The sequence below is a fragment of the Pinus tabuliformis genome, chromosome 6 (assembly GCF_031772625.1).
Source record: "Pinus tabuliformis cultivar Carrire ecotype Pingquan chromosome 6, CPIR1, whole genome shotgun sequence".
Lineage (NCBI taxonomy): Eukaryota > Viridiplantae > Streptophyta > Pinopsida > Pinales > Pinaceae > Pinus > Pinus tabuliformis.
The window spans coordinates 1302618181-1302634985 of NC_142292.1; the positions used below are offsets into that span (position 1 = coordinate 1302618181).

General features: G+C 38.8%; 1 long non-coding RNA gene across 1 annotated transcript; it reads left to right on the forward strand.

Moving 5' to 3' along the window:
* The first annotated feature begins 15080 nt into the window (after positions 1-15080).
* LOC149263397 (uncharacterized) lies at positions 15081-15704 on the forward strand. Its single transcript, XR_016249665.1, has 3 exons — positions 15081-15134; positions 15246-15317; positions 15419-15704. It is a non-coding gene; the product is annotated as an uncharacterized LOC149263397 (long non-coding RNA).
* The last annotated feature ends 1101 nt before the right edge of the window (positions 15705-16805 follow it).

The following is a 16805-nucleotide window of genomic DNA, read 5'->3' on the forward strand; positions in this document are numbered from 1 at the left end:
TGTTGGTTTGGAGGCATCTGAACCGAAGGTCGTAACCGGAATGACTTGGGAAATGAACTGAATTCGTTGTCATTCAAGAAAATTCCTCAGTTTGAACGCCATGACAAGGTGATTGATAACAATGGTGACGGAGATATTGCATTTCCTGTTGTCAATAGATTTTGGGCATGGTGGCTTCAACAACATGTGAGTCATTGGTTGAAACGCGTCGACAAATGATTTCTCATGTGATTTTCGCCGAAAAATCTATCATAAATATGTGAGTCATTGATTCCTATAACGAAAATCATATTAATAGAGTTACTCATTACTCATAACTTATAAGCTTACTTTATATGCAAATCCAAGAGATCATGAAATACTGTGATTACTTCATAAACAACAAACATGTATTTATTACTAGTAGTAACAGTGTTATGTACAAAGCTATTCCTTCAAGCAACCACGTAACAAGTTGAAAGGAAACTATATGAGCGCAAGAAAGCATGCCAACTATACCACTATCAAGGTAGAATAAAGAAAGCACATTCCTGTTGAGAACTGAAGGCACATGAACATGTAGTTGGGTTACTTGCTTTCTATGTGAATTGAAAATGGTGATCCATATCTTGGATCAACTACCGACAAAGACTCCTGGATCTAAACTTGGCCTGGCCTATCAGCGAGTACCAAGAATGCATTGGTTTGATACAATGCCCAGATGAGAAGTGAGAAGGGTATCCTTAAAATAGAGCGAACACATCATTAATATTAGGGTGCACTGTTTTAGCAATTGTTTGGGCAACGATATTTCACACAACATATGATCATTGTCTAGAACGAACTTTAGTATTTTAATAAGGTCCAGAGATTGAAATACCTTATTCCCCTTAAAGTTGTTTCCAAGTATAATAATGTGGCTCAAATTCGCGTGACTCCAATTTGCGTCGAGTACATTTTCATATAAAAACAAGTGCAGCAGGCAGCGGTAGTCCCTGCCGAGGCCGCTCTACCTAGGGTGGTACCAACCGCCTGGTCTGCTCTCCCTATCCTGGTCACAACTGTCGTACTCCAAGTTTAGCTTGGAGTTTGATTCGTGGAACCTGTAATGCATATTATGTATTATAGAAAATTACCAAAATAATTCCACACATAAATAACCTGATCTAAATGATAAAAATACCCAATAATTTCACACAAAGGTTGGTAAATAAAAATGCATTAAATTTCAACAATGCCAAGTTCTTCAACAATAACATCTTACACAGTCACCTTATCACCAATTGGGATGATGTTTGCCTCAGTGGCATCCTCTCTGCGATCCACTAGATTTGAGTGATTGTGGACAAATACGATGCCTTTGCCACATCCTGTAGTCATATTTGATATTCAAAGAGTCAAACTAATTTACACACAAATCCAAAAGAATATAAAATTAGTGAATGTCCATCGGTCACAACCATAACTATGTCATGTTTTAGTGTAAAATGGAACATATTGAATTGAGTGAGATGCTAAATTTATCATAATATTTTAGATAGTACTAAACAACATTTTAACTGGTTGGCTTACATTTAAGTGGTGTCTTTATGTACCAAACTTGTACAATATTTGAACATACACTTATAAGCAAATTTGACACCACAATCTACTAAAATAAAAAAATATAGATATTTTGTTTATTTATGAAAATGAAGAAATAGATGTTCAAAGAAGTTTAATTTCAATGGATTAAGAAAAAACAAATGTTCAAAGAAATTTAGTTTCAATGGACTTCCGTGGGCATAAATAAAATTAGTTATAAAATTAACTTGATTGTAAATATATCAAGAAAGTTATTCACAATAACAACAATTAGCAATAATATGAAATTTGATATAATTTAAATATAATTTTGAATTTAAAAAGTTAAACAGCCAACCCAATTCACAATGAAAAAAATAATAAAAACTTATAATCATATTATAATTAATAAAAATAAAAACATACATCCAAAAAATAGCACGTAAAACTTTGCATGAATCATTCCTATATATAACAATAAAATAAGATTTTTTATTTAAAACTTAAACAATTTGACACACTAAAATGCAAAATTTAAATTATTTTTCATTTTCACACAAAGAATAATTCATTCTCACCTATAGAAACCAAAAAAATAAAGAAAACCATTTCAAATTTAAATGTAAAGCTTTCTATTCTTCCAAAAACATAAAGGAAAACTTTTTTCTTCCAAAGACAAGATTGAAAAAAGAATAATTCATTCTAACCCGTGAAAACAAAAAAAAAGAGAAAAACCTTTCACACTTAAATGTAAAAGAATAATTCATTCTAACCCGTGAAAACAAAAAAAAAGAGAAAAACCTTTCACACTTAAATGTAAATTTTTTTAGCTTAAAAACAAGATTGAAAATTTGTTATTAGTTTTCCTAACATAAATGTCTTACCAAATGTACAAAATGCAGGGAATGATGATGCGCGCCTGTTTCAGCTGCTTCATCTTAACTCATGATATCATTCTCAGCGGGTACACCGGCAGCAATTTGATACCAATATCACACAAAATTAAATAGAAAAACAGATGGAATGAAGACAAAAACTGAGATTGAAATCTAAGAAGATGATATATATGTGGTGAAAGAAATCAAGACAATCAACTCAATTTATAATAATAATAATAAAATAAAAATAAAAACTTATAAACTTATTAATGAAAATGAAAACGTTGATCCCATAAACCATAATACGAACCCTAATACTAAATAACATTGTGAAATCTAGCACATTGAAACTTTGCAAAGGAATGGGATGAACTCCAAGTTTGGGATGAGTGAATTTGGAGAAAATTCGTGGAGCCATTCCAACCTCAAGAGAGCTGTGAGATGAGTGAACGTCCAGATTCGAGTTTCAGGACAGTTGGCGTCAAGTCCCTAATTATTTTTTTCGAATTGGACTAATTGGACTATGGGGCACCTGCCAAATGCCTAAACATCTTGGTTTTTTTTGTCATTTCCCCGACTAAGCCTAACACATTTATCTTTCACCATTTTATGTGAGATGAATGAATCGAATCTCAGGACAGCGGGTGTCACGTCCTGTCATGTCTCCAATTTCAATATAGTAAAAACATATAAAATAAACTTACCACGCCCCAAAAAAATTACAAAGAGTAATTAAAGTACCCCAGCTATGACTACGCTAATGCTAAAGTTGTATGATACAATGCAAGTCCTAATCGAAATTAACAATGTTGTACTGTTACGCTATCCTATACGACGGTGCTGACAGTCCACTGTCGGTTTGGATAGCCTAACCTGATGTTGTCCTGTAACCTACCAAACTCACCAAGCAAACCTTTCAACCAAACCGCCTCTTTGCAAGCATGAGAAGCAGCAATGTATTCTGCTTCAGTAGTGGACAAAGCAACAATGTTCTGCAGCTTTGACATCCAGCTGATAGCTCCACCTGCAAGAGTAAAGACGTACCCTGAAGTTGACCTTCTCTTATCCAAATCACCTGCAAAATCGGAATCAACATATCCGCAAACAAATTCACTACTCTTATTGTAAGAAATACAATAACTACTTGTGCCTCTCAAATACCGAAGCACCCATTTCACTGCTGACCAGTGTTCTTTACCCGGATTTGCCATATACCTGCTGACAACCCCAACTGCATGTGAAATATCTGGTCGAGTACAAACCATCGCATACATTAAACATCCTACTACATCGGCATATGGAATTCGAGACATATAATCCTTTTCTTCATCGGTATTAGGACATAAACTCGAAGAAAGCTTAAAATGGGAAGCTAAAGGGACTGAAACAGGCTTCACATTATTCATACCAAACCTCAAAAGTATTTTCTCAACATACTTCTGTTGTGATAGCCACAGCTTACCATTGCCCCTGTCTCTGAAAATCTCCATGCCCAAAATCTGTCTTGCAGCTCCTAGATCTTTCATATCAAACGTCCTTGCCATCTGAGTCTTCAACCTGTTGATTTCTTCAATGCTTTTGCTTGCTAAAAGCATATCATCAACATATAATACCAAGATAATGAATATGTCATTATTCAACTGTTTAAAATAAACACAATGATCATATTCACTTCTAACATATTTCTGACTCAACATGAAAGAATCAAACTTCTTATACCACTGTCGAGGCGACTGCTTCAGGCCATATAATGACTTCTTGAGCCTGCAGACAAATTTCTCATTGCGATGCTGAACAAACCCTTCCGGTTGTTCCATATATATTTCCTCATCTAAATCACCATGTAGAAATGCAGTCTTAACATCTAACTGCTGCAACTCCAAATCAAACAAAGCCACTAATGCTAACACAATTCTAATTGAAACAATTTTAACCAATGGTGAAAATATCTCATGCAAGTCTATGCCAGCTTTCTGAGAGAACCCTTTTGCAACCTGTCTCGCTTTGTACCTGTCTTCCGTATCATTCACACCCCGTTTCAGCTTGTACACCCACTTGCATCCCACAGTTTTCCTGCCTTTGGGAAGTTCAACCAAATCCCACGTGCCATTCTTACCTAAGGCCATCATTTCTTCCTTCATGGCTGCTTTCCATTTGTCACTATTTGAACCTTCTACAGCTTCCTGATAACACAAAGGTTCATCATCATTAGCGATCAAAGCAACTGAAGTAACATGATCATCATACCTTCTCGGAGGGCGTTTGATCCTTGTAGACCTCCTTAAGAATGTTTCTGGTGCTTCCACAATTGGATGTCTATCATCTGTAGGAATTTCTTCATGATCGCCATCTGAGACCTGTTCATGACCTCCATCTGAACCCTGTTCATAATCTGATTCTGAAACCTGTTCATGACTAGAATCTGAACTATGGTCGTTATGACTATCATTAGAAATGCTGTCAAACTGAATATGCTGGAAATCAGATACATCATCCTGTTTCAATCTACTATTTACATCTAACTGTACAAGAGAGGATTCATCAAACTTTACATCTCTGTTGATGATGATTTTGCGGGTAGTAGGATCCCACAATCTATATCCCTTTGTTTCATCACCATACCCAACAAAGACATACCTTTTAGACTTTGGATCTAATTTAGTTCGCTGATGTTTAGGTACTAGAGCATATGCATCACAACCAAACACTCTGAGTTTAGAATAGTCACAAGGGTGTCCTTTCCATACCTCTTGCGGAATCTTGCAGCCTATCGACGTTGATGGAGATCGGTTTATCACATAACAAGTTGTTGCCACTGCTTCCGTCCACAACTCCTTTTTCAACCCGGCGTTACTCAGCATACACCTTGCTCTTTCTAGAAGAGTCCTGTTCATGCGTTCAGCAACTCCATTTTGCTGAGGAGTATAAACCGTGGTCTTATGCCTTTCGATCCCTGCATCCTTGCAATAGCTATCAAACTCCTTGGAAGTAAACTCACCACCATTGTCAGTTCTTAAACATTTTATAGTTCTACCAGTGATGTTTTCTACCAATGCTCTAAACTGCTTGAAAACTGTAAAAACATCAGACTTCTTTTTCAACATGTAGACCCATACTTTCCGAGAAAAGTCATCAATGAATGATACAAAATATGACGAGCCACCATATGACGCTGTAGGGGCTGGACCCCAAACATCTGAATGGATATAATCAAGTATGTCTTTACTAGTATGTTTGCCTGTTTTAAACTTTTGTTTACTTTGTTTACCAAACAGACAATGTTTACAGAAATCCAATTTTCCAGATCTTAGATTAGGAAGTAACTTTCGGTCAGCCAAAATTTTCAATCCTCTTTCACTCATATGCCCCAATCTTTGATGCCATAAGTGAATGGAACTATTGTCATGTTCAGACACAGACACATGATCTGACCCAGTTCTACCTTCTAACTGAAAAAGATTTCCTACCTTCTTAGCCTTCATTACTAGTAAGATACCTTTATAGATTTTCATAACTCCACCTTGAATTACAGTTTTATATCCATTTGAATCAAGTGCTCCTAATTAATATTGCTGTGCCTCTGAATTCCAACATAATCTATTCAGGGAACCTGTTACTTCCACACGCTCACCAGGTGAGGGTTTTTGTTTTAAGCTTTTGTTCCTCTCTTTTTTCTTTTATTTTTATTTTTATTTTTATTTTTTTTTAATTATGTTTCAAAGTTCTGACAGTTTTTACTCTGCGATCTTGGCAAGTTTGGTGATGAAGGGGTCGAGGGGCATAGGCAGCAACAATGGTGGAGTGTTACCTGGGTTAGTGCTCAAAAGAACTCTGGGTAAGCTCCTCAGCGTCCCTGCCGGATTTTCCCGAGAGACAAATAAAGGGTTTAGTGCATTTCTTAACTCTACAGTCTATACGAGGAACGTGGATTTGCCGGAGAGAAAAATAAAGGGTTTAGTGCATTTCTTAACTCTATTCGTAGTTAGTTCTATAATCCGTCCTGGATTTTTGATAACGATAAACATGTATGCTAGGCTCCTGATTCCTTCTAGCTGTTTGGTGGGATGCTTATAAATGTTAGCTTGTTAATGACCTTGTCTTGGCTATTTAAGGTTGCGGCTCTTTAAGAGAGAGATTGCGTTGTAATAATGTTATTCCCTGCTTGGGACAAATTCTTGATGTTTTGTGATGAACACAGAAGTTATTAAATTTTCATATTGTTTGGCTATGCATAAATTATCCTTCTTGTGTAATTTTAATATCAGTATACTTGTTGCTTCTTATTGTTATAGTTTTGTTTTTTCCGATAGGTAAGCACTTTGTTAATTTAAGACATCTGTACATATTTTTTTATTATTATTATTATTTTTTTTTGTGGAAGTTGTAGTTTCTTTTCCTAACCACATTTATATTTATCCGTTGCTGTTATCTATTCATGTTTAACTAAAGGGTTGTTCTGCACTTAAATTCCTGTTTTTCTATGCCTCTTTACTGAAACTGCGAGGGTTAGGGTTTACTACTGCCACGGTCATAACCTGAGGCCTTAAAACCTAGGTGTGATGCCTTAAAGGCCTAAACATCAACTTAAGGCGTGAAGCCCTAAAGGCCTATGCATGAACTTTATTATCTTTCTGTCGATGTTTAGGGTTAACTCCTATACCTGGTTATTCACGAGGGTTTACAGGGATGCAGGGTTCCATACTCACGGTCTCTGCTTGTAAAACCGATTTCCTTCCCACTAAGGAAGAACCTGTCTACCCGTACAGAACTCCCTTCTTGTTCTCGGGTTCGGGACTGCCAGAAGCTACTCACAATTATTTCGTGCTATTATTACTCGCACTATTAGTAGGTACTTCAAGTCTTTATGATTCACTAGGTACTGAATTAGACATAGGTTATGGTTTCTTCTTTAGTACAGTTTCTTATTAAATGCATAATTTATAAAATGAATCTCTTCCTACTCTCAAACTACTCAGGGTTCACATGTTATGCTTTTTACATTTAAATTTCTTGCACAAGATCTTACTTTTAAGCCTGTAAATGAAAAAAGTAAATCATACCTCACATCTAAGCTTTTATCAACATTTTCAATTTAACAACTCTCAACTATTTACGCAGTCACATGTACCATAGGTAGTTAGTGCCTCCCTATCCAGGTCAAAAGACTGCAATTGACTCTTGCACATAGTAAACTAATTAACTGTGTTATCGGATTAATTTCTTTTGTTTCACTAAGGTATTGAATTTATCAAATAGGGTTTCCATTTCTCGTGGGATAAGAATCTTATAGTCACCTATAAATAGAGAGCTTGCTCTCTCTCTCTGCAACATTTACTAATATTCATATCACAAGATAACTGACACAGAATTAGAGACATAAGATTTGCTTACCAACTTTCCTGAGCAGTGGAATCCCTCAACCACAGTTACCTCTACTTCTCTGCTTGTCTTCCTCCCGACCATGAGATTCGTCTGCAAGACCAAATCTCCCCCCAAGCTTGTTTGTGAGACTACTGTCTTCAGCAAATCTTTCGCACTTAGTGCCAATGCTATCTGGTCCTTACCAGACGTAGCATTCCCCCTTACCGTCTGTCCCAACAGCACAGTTTTTCCTCCCCTCCACCCCTTTTCCTTGGGGTGTCTCACAGTTAGGGGAGGCAATTAGGGTTTTCTTTTCTAGCAACTGCCTCTTTTCCACTTCCCTCATGAGAAGTTAGAAAATCTACTAATACTCCTTCGTTTTCTAACTTTGAGAAAAATTAATAATAATATTCAACCAACAGAAAATAAAATATTATCCAATTGTTTTCTTACAACAGTAAATAAAATATTTACAATTTATTTCTGGGGTATATTACATCTTCTTCCCTGAAACCAAACATTGTCCCAATGTTTTTCATCCTCAAACAGCTTTGGATAAGCGTCTTTCATGAGTTGTTTGTCTTCCTAGGTGGCCTAATTCGGCCCAAAGTGCTGTCATTGCACTTTAACCTAGGTGATGGCTCGTTTCCGCAGCATTACCTCTCTCCGCTCGAGTATACCCAACAGTTCGACCAAGAATTCTCCTTCCGTTTGACCTGAAAACAACAGAATTTGAAGTCATTTTTGCCTTTAATAATGTTATTAATTGGTTTACTTAAGATTTTCTTTTTCCCCCTTTTACCTATACATCCTGCCAATTGACTATGTGCTTAGGGTCATAGACATATCTTTTTAATATTGACACATTAAAGATATTGTAGACCCGAATATGGCTTGGTAGGGCGAGTTGGTATGCCATTGGCCCAACCCTTGCTAGAATTTGAAATGGTCCACAAAACTGAGGTGCCAGCTTGGTACACCCACTCCATTGTAAGGTACTCTTTTTTGCTCGAATTCTCACATACACATGATCTCCCACTTGATACTCTTTAAAATTTCTCTTCTTGTCAGCAAAATTCTTTTGCCTGTCTTGGGCTGCCTTCAAGTTGGATCGTACCTTCTTGACCATTTCCTCCATCTCCTTTAACATTTCAAGCCCCAACATTATTTTGTCGTTTGGACCCCCCCAGCGGGAGGGTGTACAGCATTTCCGGCCATACAACACTTCAAAGGGGCTCATCTGCAATGAGGTGTGATATCCATTGTTATATGCAAATTCAACCAAATGCAGATAGTCCTCCCACTTAGAGGGTTGTTGCATGACATATGATCTCAACATATCTTCTACAACCTGATTCACCTGTTCAGTTTGTCCATCTGTTTGGGGATGATAGGCAGTACTAAAGTTTAATTGAGTCCCTAATCCTTCAAACAGAGTTTTCCAAAAGGCTGAGGTAAATTTCACATCACGGTAAGAGATTATGGTTTTTGGTAACCCATGTAGCCTGAAAATGTTTTGCATAAAAATATGGGCAATCTGTAGAGCTCTGTAAGTGGATTGTACTGGTATGAAATGAGCTGACTTGCTTAATTTGTCAACTACCACCATAATGGAATCGTTGTTTCTTTTTTACTTGGGTAAACCTGTTATGAAATCCATAGAAATGGTTTCCCATTTCCACTCCGGAATTGGTAGTGGATGCAATAACCTAGTAGGGTGCTGATGTTCTGCTTTAATTTGTTGACATTCCAGGCAGTGTGTCAAATATTCTGCTACATCTTTCTTCATACCCAACCAATAATACTCCTTCCGGAGTGCTGTAATCAGCTTTTGATATCCCGGGTGTCCAACATAAGGTCTTTTATGAAATTCATCCAAAATCAGGTTTTTAATTTCATTTTGGTTGGGCACATACAGCCTGTTTTTATATTTCAACAAGCCAACAACATCCATAGTGTATCCTTGCTGATTTTCTTTGCTGGTTGGATTCTGAATTTGTTGTCCTATTTGCTGATATTTTGAATCTTGTTTAGCTGCCTTTTTAATCATTTCATTGAAGGTGGTTTGCACCTCGCTGCAAGCAATTTCATAAATACAATGTACCTTTCGACTTAAAGCGTTTTCTACCCGGTTCTCTTTCCCTTTCAGATGCTTAATTTCAAAATCAAAACCACTTAGGAAATCTACCCACTGTGCCTGCCTGGCATTTAAGGTAGGCTGACTAAAATAACTAGTCAAACTGTGATGGTCTGTCATTAACATAATTTTTTTTCCCATCAGGTAGTGACACCACATCTTTAAAGTGTGAATAACGGCTGCCAGCTCCAGATCATATGCGGAATATTTTTTCTCATGCTCCTTTAGTTTCCTTGACTCGTAGGTGATGACCTTACCTTCTTGCATCAGTACCCCTCCTACCCCTTCCTTACTCGCATCTGTACATACCAGATAGTCCTTAGCTGGGCTGGTTATGCTTAAAATAGGCACTGTGGTGAACAGATGTTTGAGCTGTTTAAAACTTCTTTGGAATTTTGCGGTCCATTTAAATGTTTTCCCTTTATTTTACAGGGTGGTGATGGGGTAGGCCACCTGAGAAAATCCTTCCAAAAACCGTCTGTAGTAACCTGCTAATCCCATAAAATATCTTATATCTGCTATGTCCTGTGGTATTGAACATTCCATAAGGTCCTTAACTTTTTCGGGATCCACTGCAATTCCATCCTTAGTAATTATATGTCCTAAGTACTGAATCTGCTCCTTGAACAAATCACACTTGCTGTATTTGGCGTACAGTTGATGTTCCCGGAGGGTTTGCATCACCACTCTAAGATTTTCTTTGTGCTCCTCAACATTCCAGGAATATATCAGTATATCGTCAATAAATATTAAAACAAATTTATCTAAATACTGATGAAATATGCTATTCATCAAACACATAAAAGTTGCAGGGGCATTGGTTAATCCAAAAGGTAATACCACAAACTCATAGTGACCATAGTGAGTCCTAAAAGCAGTTTTGGCTATATCCTCTTCTCTGATTCTGATCTGGTGATATCTTGATCGTAAATCAATCTTTGAAAATACGGTTGCCCCTTTTACTTGATCAAATAATTCATCAATCCGGGGTAACGGGTACTTGTTCTTAACTGTTAACTTATTCAGTTGCCGGTAGTCCATGCACATTCGAAGGGTTCCATCCTTCTTTTTGACAAATAGCACGAGAGCTCCCTAAGGCGACACACTGGGGCGGATGTAATTTTTATCCAACAATTCCTGCAATTGCATTTTTAGTTCTGTAAGTTCTGGTATACTCATTTATAAGGAGCTCTGGACACCGGAGTTGCTCCTGGCATCAAATCAATAGTGAAATCTATGTCTCTCGTAGGTGGCAGCCCTGGTATTTCTTCCGGAAATACATCTGCAAATTCTTGAACAACAGGAATACTATCCAAGGTGGCTGTCTTGTCCTTTGAGTTGGCATACCCAACCTAAACCGCATAAACCTGACACCCTTTCCTGACACATTTTTCCAGCTGGGAAGCGATTATTGGCCGAACCTGCATGGGCCTCGGAATGCCTTGCATTTCCTGCATTACTCCTAGTTCATCCTTGTAGCAGATGGTTTTTGTTTTACAGTTTATGATGGACCAATGTTTTTCCAACTAGTCCATACCAATCAACATGTCATATGAACCAAGGGGAAGCATGTTTAGGTCTGCCATCAAAGACTAACCTACTATTTGTAGAAACTTTGAATAATTTAACACATATTCAACAGAGATTATCCTGATCATGTACTATTGCGGAATACATACACAATACATAAGCTCCTCTACGTTGATCATCAATATAGTAGCATCAATAACAATAAAACATCAAGAGCATTCACACATTAACACAGTATGTAACCCGGGGAAAGCATCTCGCTAAAAACCCCAACTATCTGTATATTAACGATTGAGACCATGTAACATTACAAAGTACAATGCTTATCACAAGCAATCCAGTACAGCTCCACATGTTACACACAATACAGCTCAGATCTGATCTCCAAATCTATTCCACTGCTTGCCTACCTCCACTGCTCAATACTTGCTCAAGAACTGATGAGAATGGCTTACCAAACTCGTATTTCACCTCAAAATAATCACTCACACTTTGTTGGACGTGAGCAAAGGCTACAATACTGGGCAAATACGTGAGCAAACTCATTGGCATACTCAATCCCTTGATTGTGCAAGATCTGGTGCACAACTATAGTCACAACTGATAGCAATCTGATTCTCTACCACCTGTCCCTGTTGAATTGAACATGCACTGACATGCAATTGAGTTAACTGATGTATTCATTAGTTGCATCATGAGCTAATAATTATTTTAACAACTCATCATTAGTCTATTTGCAGTTAGACTAATTACAACTAGTTTAACTAAGTCAAACTGAACACAACTCCATCAACTCCACAATCAACTCCACCAAACTCAACTGATTGAGTTCTAACTGAAGTCATGCATGCAACAACTCAACTGACTCATAAGAAAAGCATATTTCCTTCTGACAGCTGCATGTGCCACCTCTGTAGCTCAAACTGAAGTGCTCCAAGAGAATAAGATCAAGTTTATAGTCCAAATATTATTATGAGACAATAATATTTGACTTTTCTATTTTTGACAGCCAGTCTAAAAATAGACTGTGATCACTCACACTTTGATCAAAAATAGAAGTCCATCTATTTTTCGCAACTTGACCAATCATCCATAAACAACAACCTGCAATCCATAGACATGATCCATATGTCTAAAAATAGACATAGTCTAAAAATAGACTTGCGCCAAAAATAGCCTGCGGGCCCACTTAGTGAAGGCGACTCTTTTCACTAAGCTCCATCATCTTGTTGCAATCTCAACACTCCTTCTCAACAAGATATGGATTATCAGCAACCCCTATCCTGCCTCGGTGGTACTCGAATTTGCTCCTGGTGAGAGCCTTCATCAGAATATCAGCATCCTGATCCTTCGTTGGAATGTATGAAAGCAACATGATCCTCCGTTGCACACAATCTCTGATATGATGGTACCTGATGTCAATATGCTTAGATCTATCATGAAATACAGGATTAGCCGAGAATTTAATGCAACTCTGGTTATCACAGTAAATCACAGTAGGATCCAAATGAGAACCGAACAAACCAACCAGGATCTTCCTCATCCATATAGCCTCGCATGCAGCCAAGCTTACTGCCATATACTCGGCCTCCGCTGAACTGAGTGCCACGGATCTCTGCTTCCTGCTGTACCAAGAAAATGTTGTCGATCCGATACTGAAGACCCCTCCTGATGTGCTCTTTCTGTCCGTTGGGCTTCCTGCCCAATCTGCATTCATAAAGCCACATAGATTCACCTCATCCTCCTGTCTGTACCACAAACCATAACCTGATGTGCCTCTCAAGTAGCACAATACATGCTTGCCCGCCTTCCAGAAGAGCTTGGTAGGCTTAACCATAGCTTGTGAAAGCTGGTTAACTGCATAGCATATATCGGGTCGTGTATTGACCAAATACATCAGCGATCCCACCAACTGTCGATAAACAGTGGCATCCACTTCTTCTCCCGAAGTGGCATCCTCCTTCCTCCAACCTCCAGGAAGAGGAGTATCAACAGGCTTGCAGCCATGCATGGTGAACTTCTCCAGTATCTCCCGAGCATACTTTCCCTGAGAAACAAACAGTCCACCACTGCGCTGCCATATTTCCAATCCTAGGAAATAGTGAAGGAGGCCCAAGTCCTTCATCTCAAACTCTGTAGCAAGATCCTTCTTGCATGACAGTATCAACAGCTCATCACCCGTTAGAATCAAATCATCAACATATAGTACAATGATAAGCAACTTACCCTCCACCACAATCTGGTATAGGTTAGGATCTGCCTCGCTCTTGGAGAATCCAAGTCCTGTGAAATAGCTATCTATCCGTGTGTACCAAGCACGTGGTGCTTGCTTCAACCCATACAGTGCTCTCTTGAGCCTGCACACATGCGACTCGCTGCTGAAGACCTCAAAGCCTTCGGGTTGCTCAATGTACACCTCCTCCTCAATGACTCCATTGAGGAACACAGTCTTCACATCCATCTGATGAATGTGCCATCCCATCTGCGCTGAGAGAGCAAGAATCGTCCGTATGGAAGAATACCTTGCAACAGGTGCAAAGGTCTCCTCATAATCGATCCCCTCAATCTGTGAAAAGCCTCGGGCAACAAATCTTTCCTTGTACTTCTCCACACTCCCGTCAGCTGCCTGCTTAACTTTGTAGATCCATCTCGAACCCACCACTGATTTCCCTTCCGGTCTAGGAACAATCTCCCATGCACTGTTTCTGACAATAGAATCATACTCTTCCACCATGGCGTCTACCCATGCGGGATCCTCCACAGCTTCCTCGAAAGAGGATGGCTCAGTCACAACACACTTGCTCATAAGAGCCTTGTATCCAATGTACCGATCAGGTGACTGTCTCTGCCTGCGTTGGGCTGTAGGTGGTCCTACAACTTTCTCTGCATCTTGAGCCAGTCGCTCAGCTTCTGTCAAGCGCTTTCGCCCTCTGATGGTTAGCGCTGCATGAGTGGTCTCTTCCACTCCATGAACCTCGTCTTGTGGCTGATCAACGTCCTGAAGCTCATCCTTAGGAACTAATAGCTCCTCATCTGCATGCAAGTGTAGCTCCCTGTCACGATCTCATAAACTTAAAAATGCATAAATAAAAAAAAATTTGATAAGGTGGGTCAATTCATCAATCCTCTCACTCTAACTAAGTAAATTGACCATTATCTTTAATATCCGCCAGATCTCTTTCCCCATTTACCTATATATATATATATGCTCTCACTGGCCCAACCCAGCTAATACGCATGTCAATAAACATATATAACACCTTGTCATTACTCAGGACCTTTGAACATGGTCTTACGCCTTACGAATGCTTGAGGATGGAATTTAATGCACTGGAGTACTGTGCTGTCATATCCGGCTTGACGTAGATGTTAAGAGCCAGGTGGTGAGCGAGTGGTAACCCAGCTCACCTTCTTCCGTGACCAGATGGCTCCAATTCACGTGATGGCATGTGACTTGCGGTGGGCTGACCCACACTGGGTTTCGCGCCATGACCTCCCGCCTAAATCTACGATGGAGATCTATCAACCTCATCGAACGGCTCCGGTTAATCTAGGGTTTGGCATTCAATATTTATTCACCGGGTTCATCGGACTGGGTTCATTTGCAACCCTCCGCAGCAGCCGAGCTCTCGCGCCACTTCTACAGACTTCTCTGCAACCACTCCGGTGCCTATCTCGCAGCTCGGGTAAGGATAATTCTATTGTCAATCTATATTCGTGTTACAGTTAGCTCTCAGATATGTTTTTTGCTTTCCTTGTAATCCATAATCTGACTGTGGCCGAATGCCCCTCATGAGGGTTATGCACAGGCCATCCACAGCTTCTCCTACCGCGTGCAGAAGGATTTGGGCGTTTAGTGAAATTTACAGGTATGCCTGTACTGGCTTTTCCTTGGTTAATAGCTTATTGATATACTGTATGCAATGACTTCTAGCTGAGACATAGTTTATGGTTTGCTTACCTGTCTCAGGTCCGATTAATTTGTCTCAAACCCTGGTTACGCTTATACAGGCGACCTCTCCATGCCGGCCTGTCTCACGTGAGCCCTTAGGGTTTAGATAGGTATTACTTGTGGCTTCCACGCCATTTACTATATTTCTGTATATTTGATTTGGACTTGGTCCTCAGGCTTTAAGAAGTCACCGAATGTATATTTTGGAAGCTCACACGAGCAATTAACGAATCTGTGAAGCTAAATGACTATGTATTGGTTTCATCATTCTGTGGTTTACCACCGTTTTCTATGCCAGACTTCTCACGGCTATGATAATGTTTTGCAGTTTTTTTAATGAATGTTTGCTTCCGATTCTCAGATTCTAACAATAATTTCAAATGGTTATTTTGCTCTTACATAGTCAGTTCATATGGAAAGACTTATGTTCTGGGTGTTCTACTGTATGCTCATATTCCTGTTTATTTAATAGATTTCGTAGAACTTTAGGGGTTTACTTCAGTGCATATTAATACAGGATAATCTCGAGGTTTTCACATGTATTCGATTCGTGCAGAACAGTTTTCATTTCATATGTATTTTCAAAGCGATACTGAGGTAAACCTGCGCTCAGTTTATGAGCGTAGCGTCTACCTCTTCCGCGAACAGTCATTACAATGACCTTGAATGTCAGGTTACTATATGTTTAATATGCAGGTCATATTTTGATATTGTTGACTTATCTTGTAATGATGTATTTGGTTCCCGATTTCGCTAAGCGTAGCTACTACCAGGTCCGTTACTTAGGATTATAAACCCTACTCGGGTCTGTTAATACAACTTGTCTTATTATAAACCCTCATTCGGGTCTGTCAATACGCCTTGATTTGTTATAAACCCTCTTTAACTGTACACTGCTATTTTACGATACTGTTTCCATAATGATGTTCCACTACACAGTATTACATCTGTATGTTGTTTCATGCTTATACAGCATTATGTTTATGCCATGTCGCTTGAGATATATATATATACAGCATTTCGATTCGGCCATTTCGTTTAATTTATACAGTGCTGTTTAATAATTGCTCTACACAGCTTAGTTCGCACTCGTTATCATTGGCATGCATAAAGGTATTGCTTCCATGCAAGCACTAGTTCTGTGCTAGTTAACGGTATTTGTATAACTCGGTTTCCTACCCAGCATTTCTAGACCTTTTTCTTGGTTCTGTTTTTACTTCTGTTCTCTGGTTTTACCTCACTGATATTTGATACAGCTTCCATACCTCCTCAACAGCTCTAAGAACTGACTCTGTTCTGAGCGTAATAAGACTGTACAACCCTAAGTTCTTAATACAGTGTCCAGGGGTGACCACAGTCACACATTAACATGTACAAACATTTCAGGAACTGTATACATTAATCT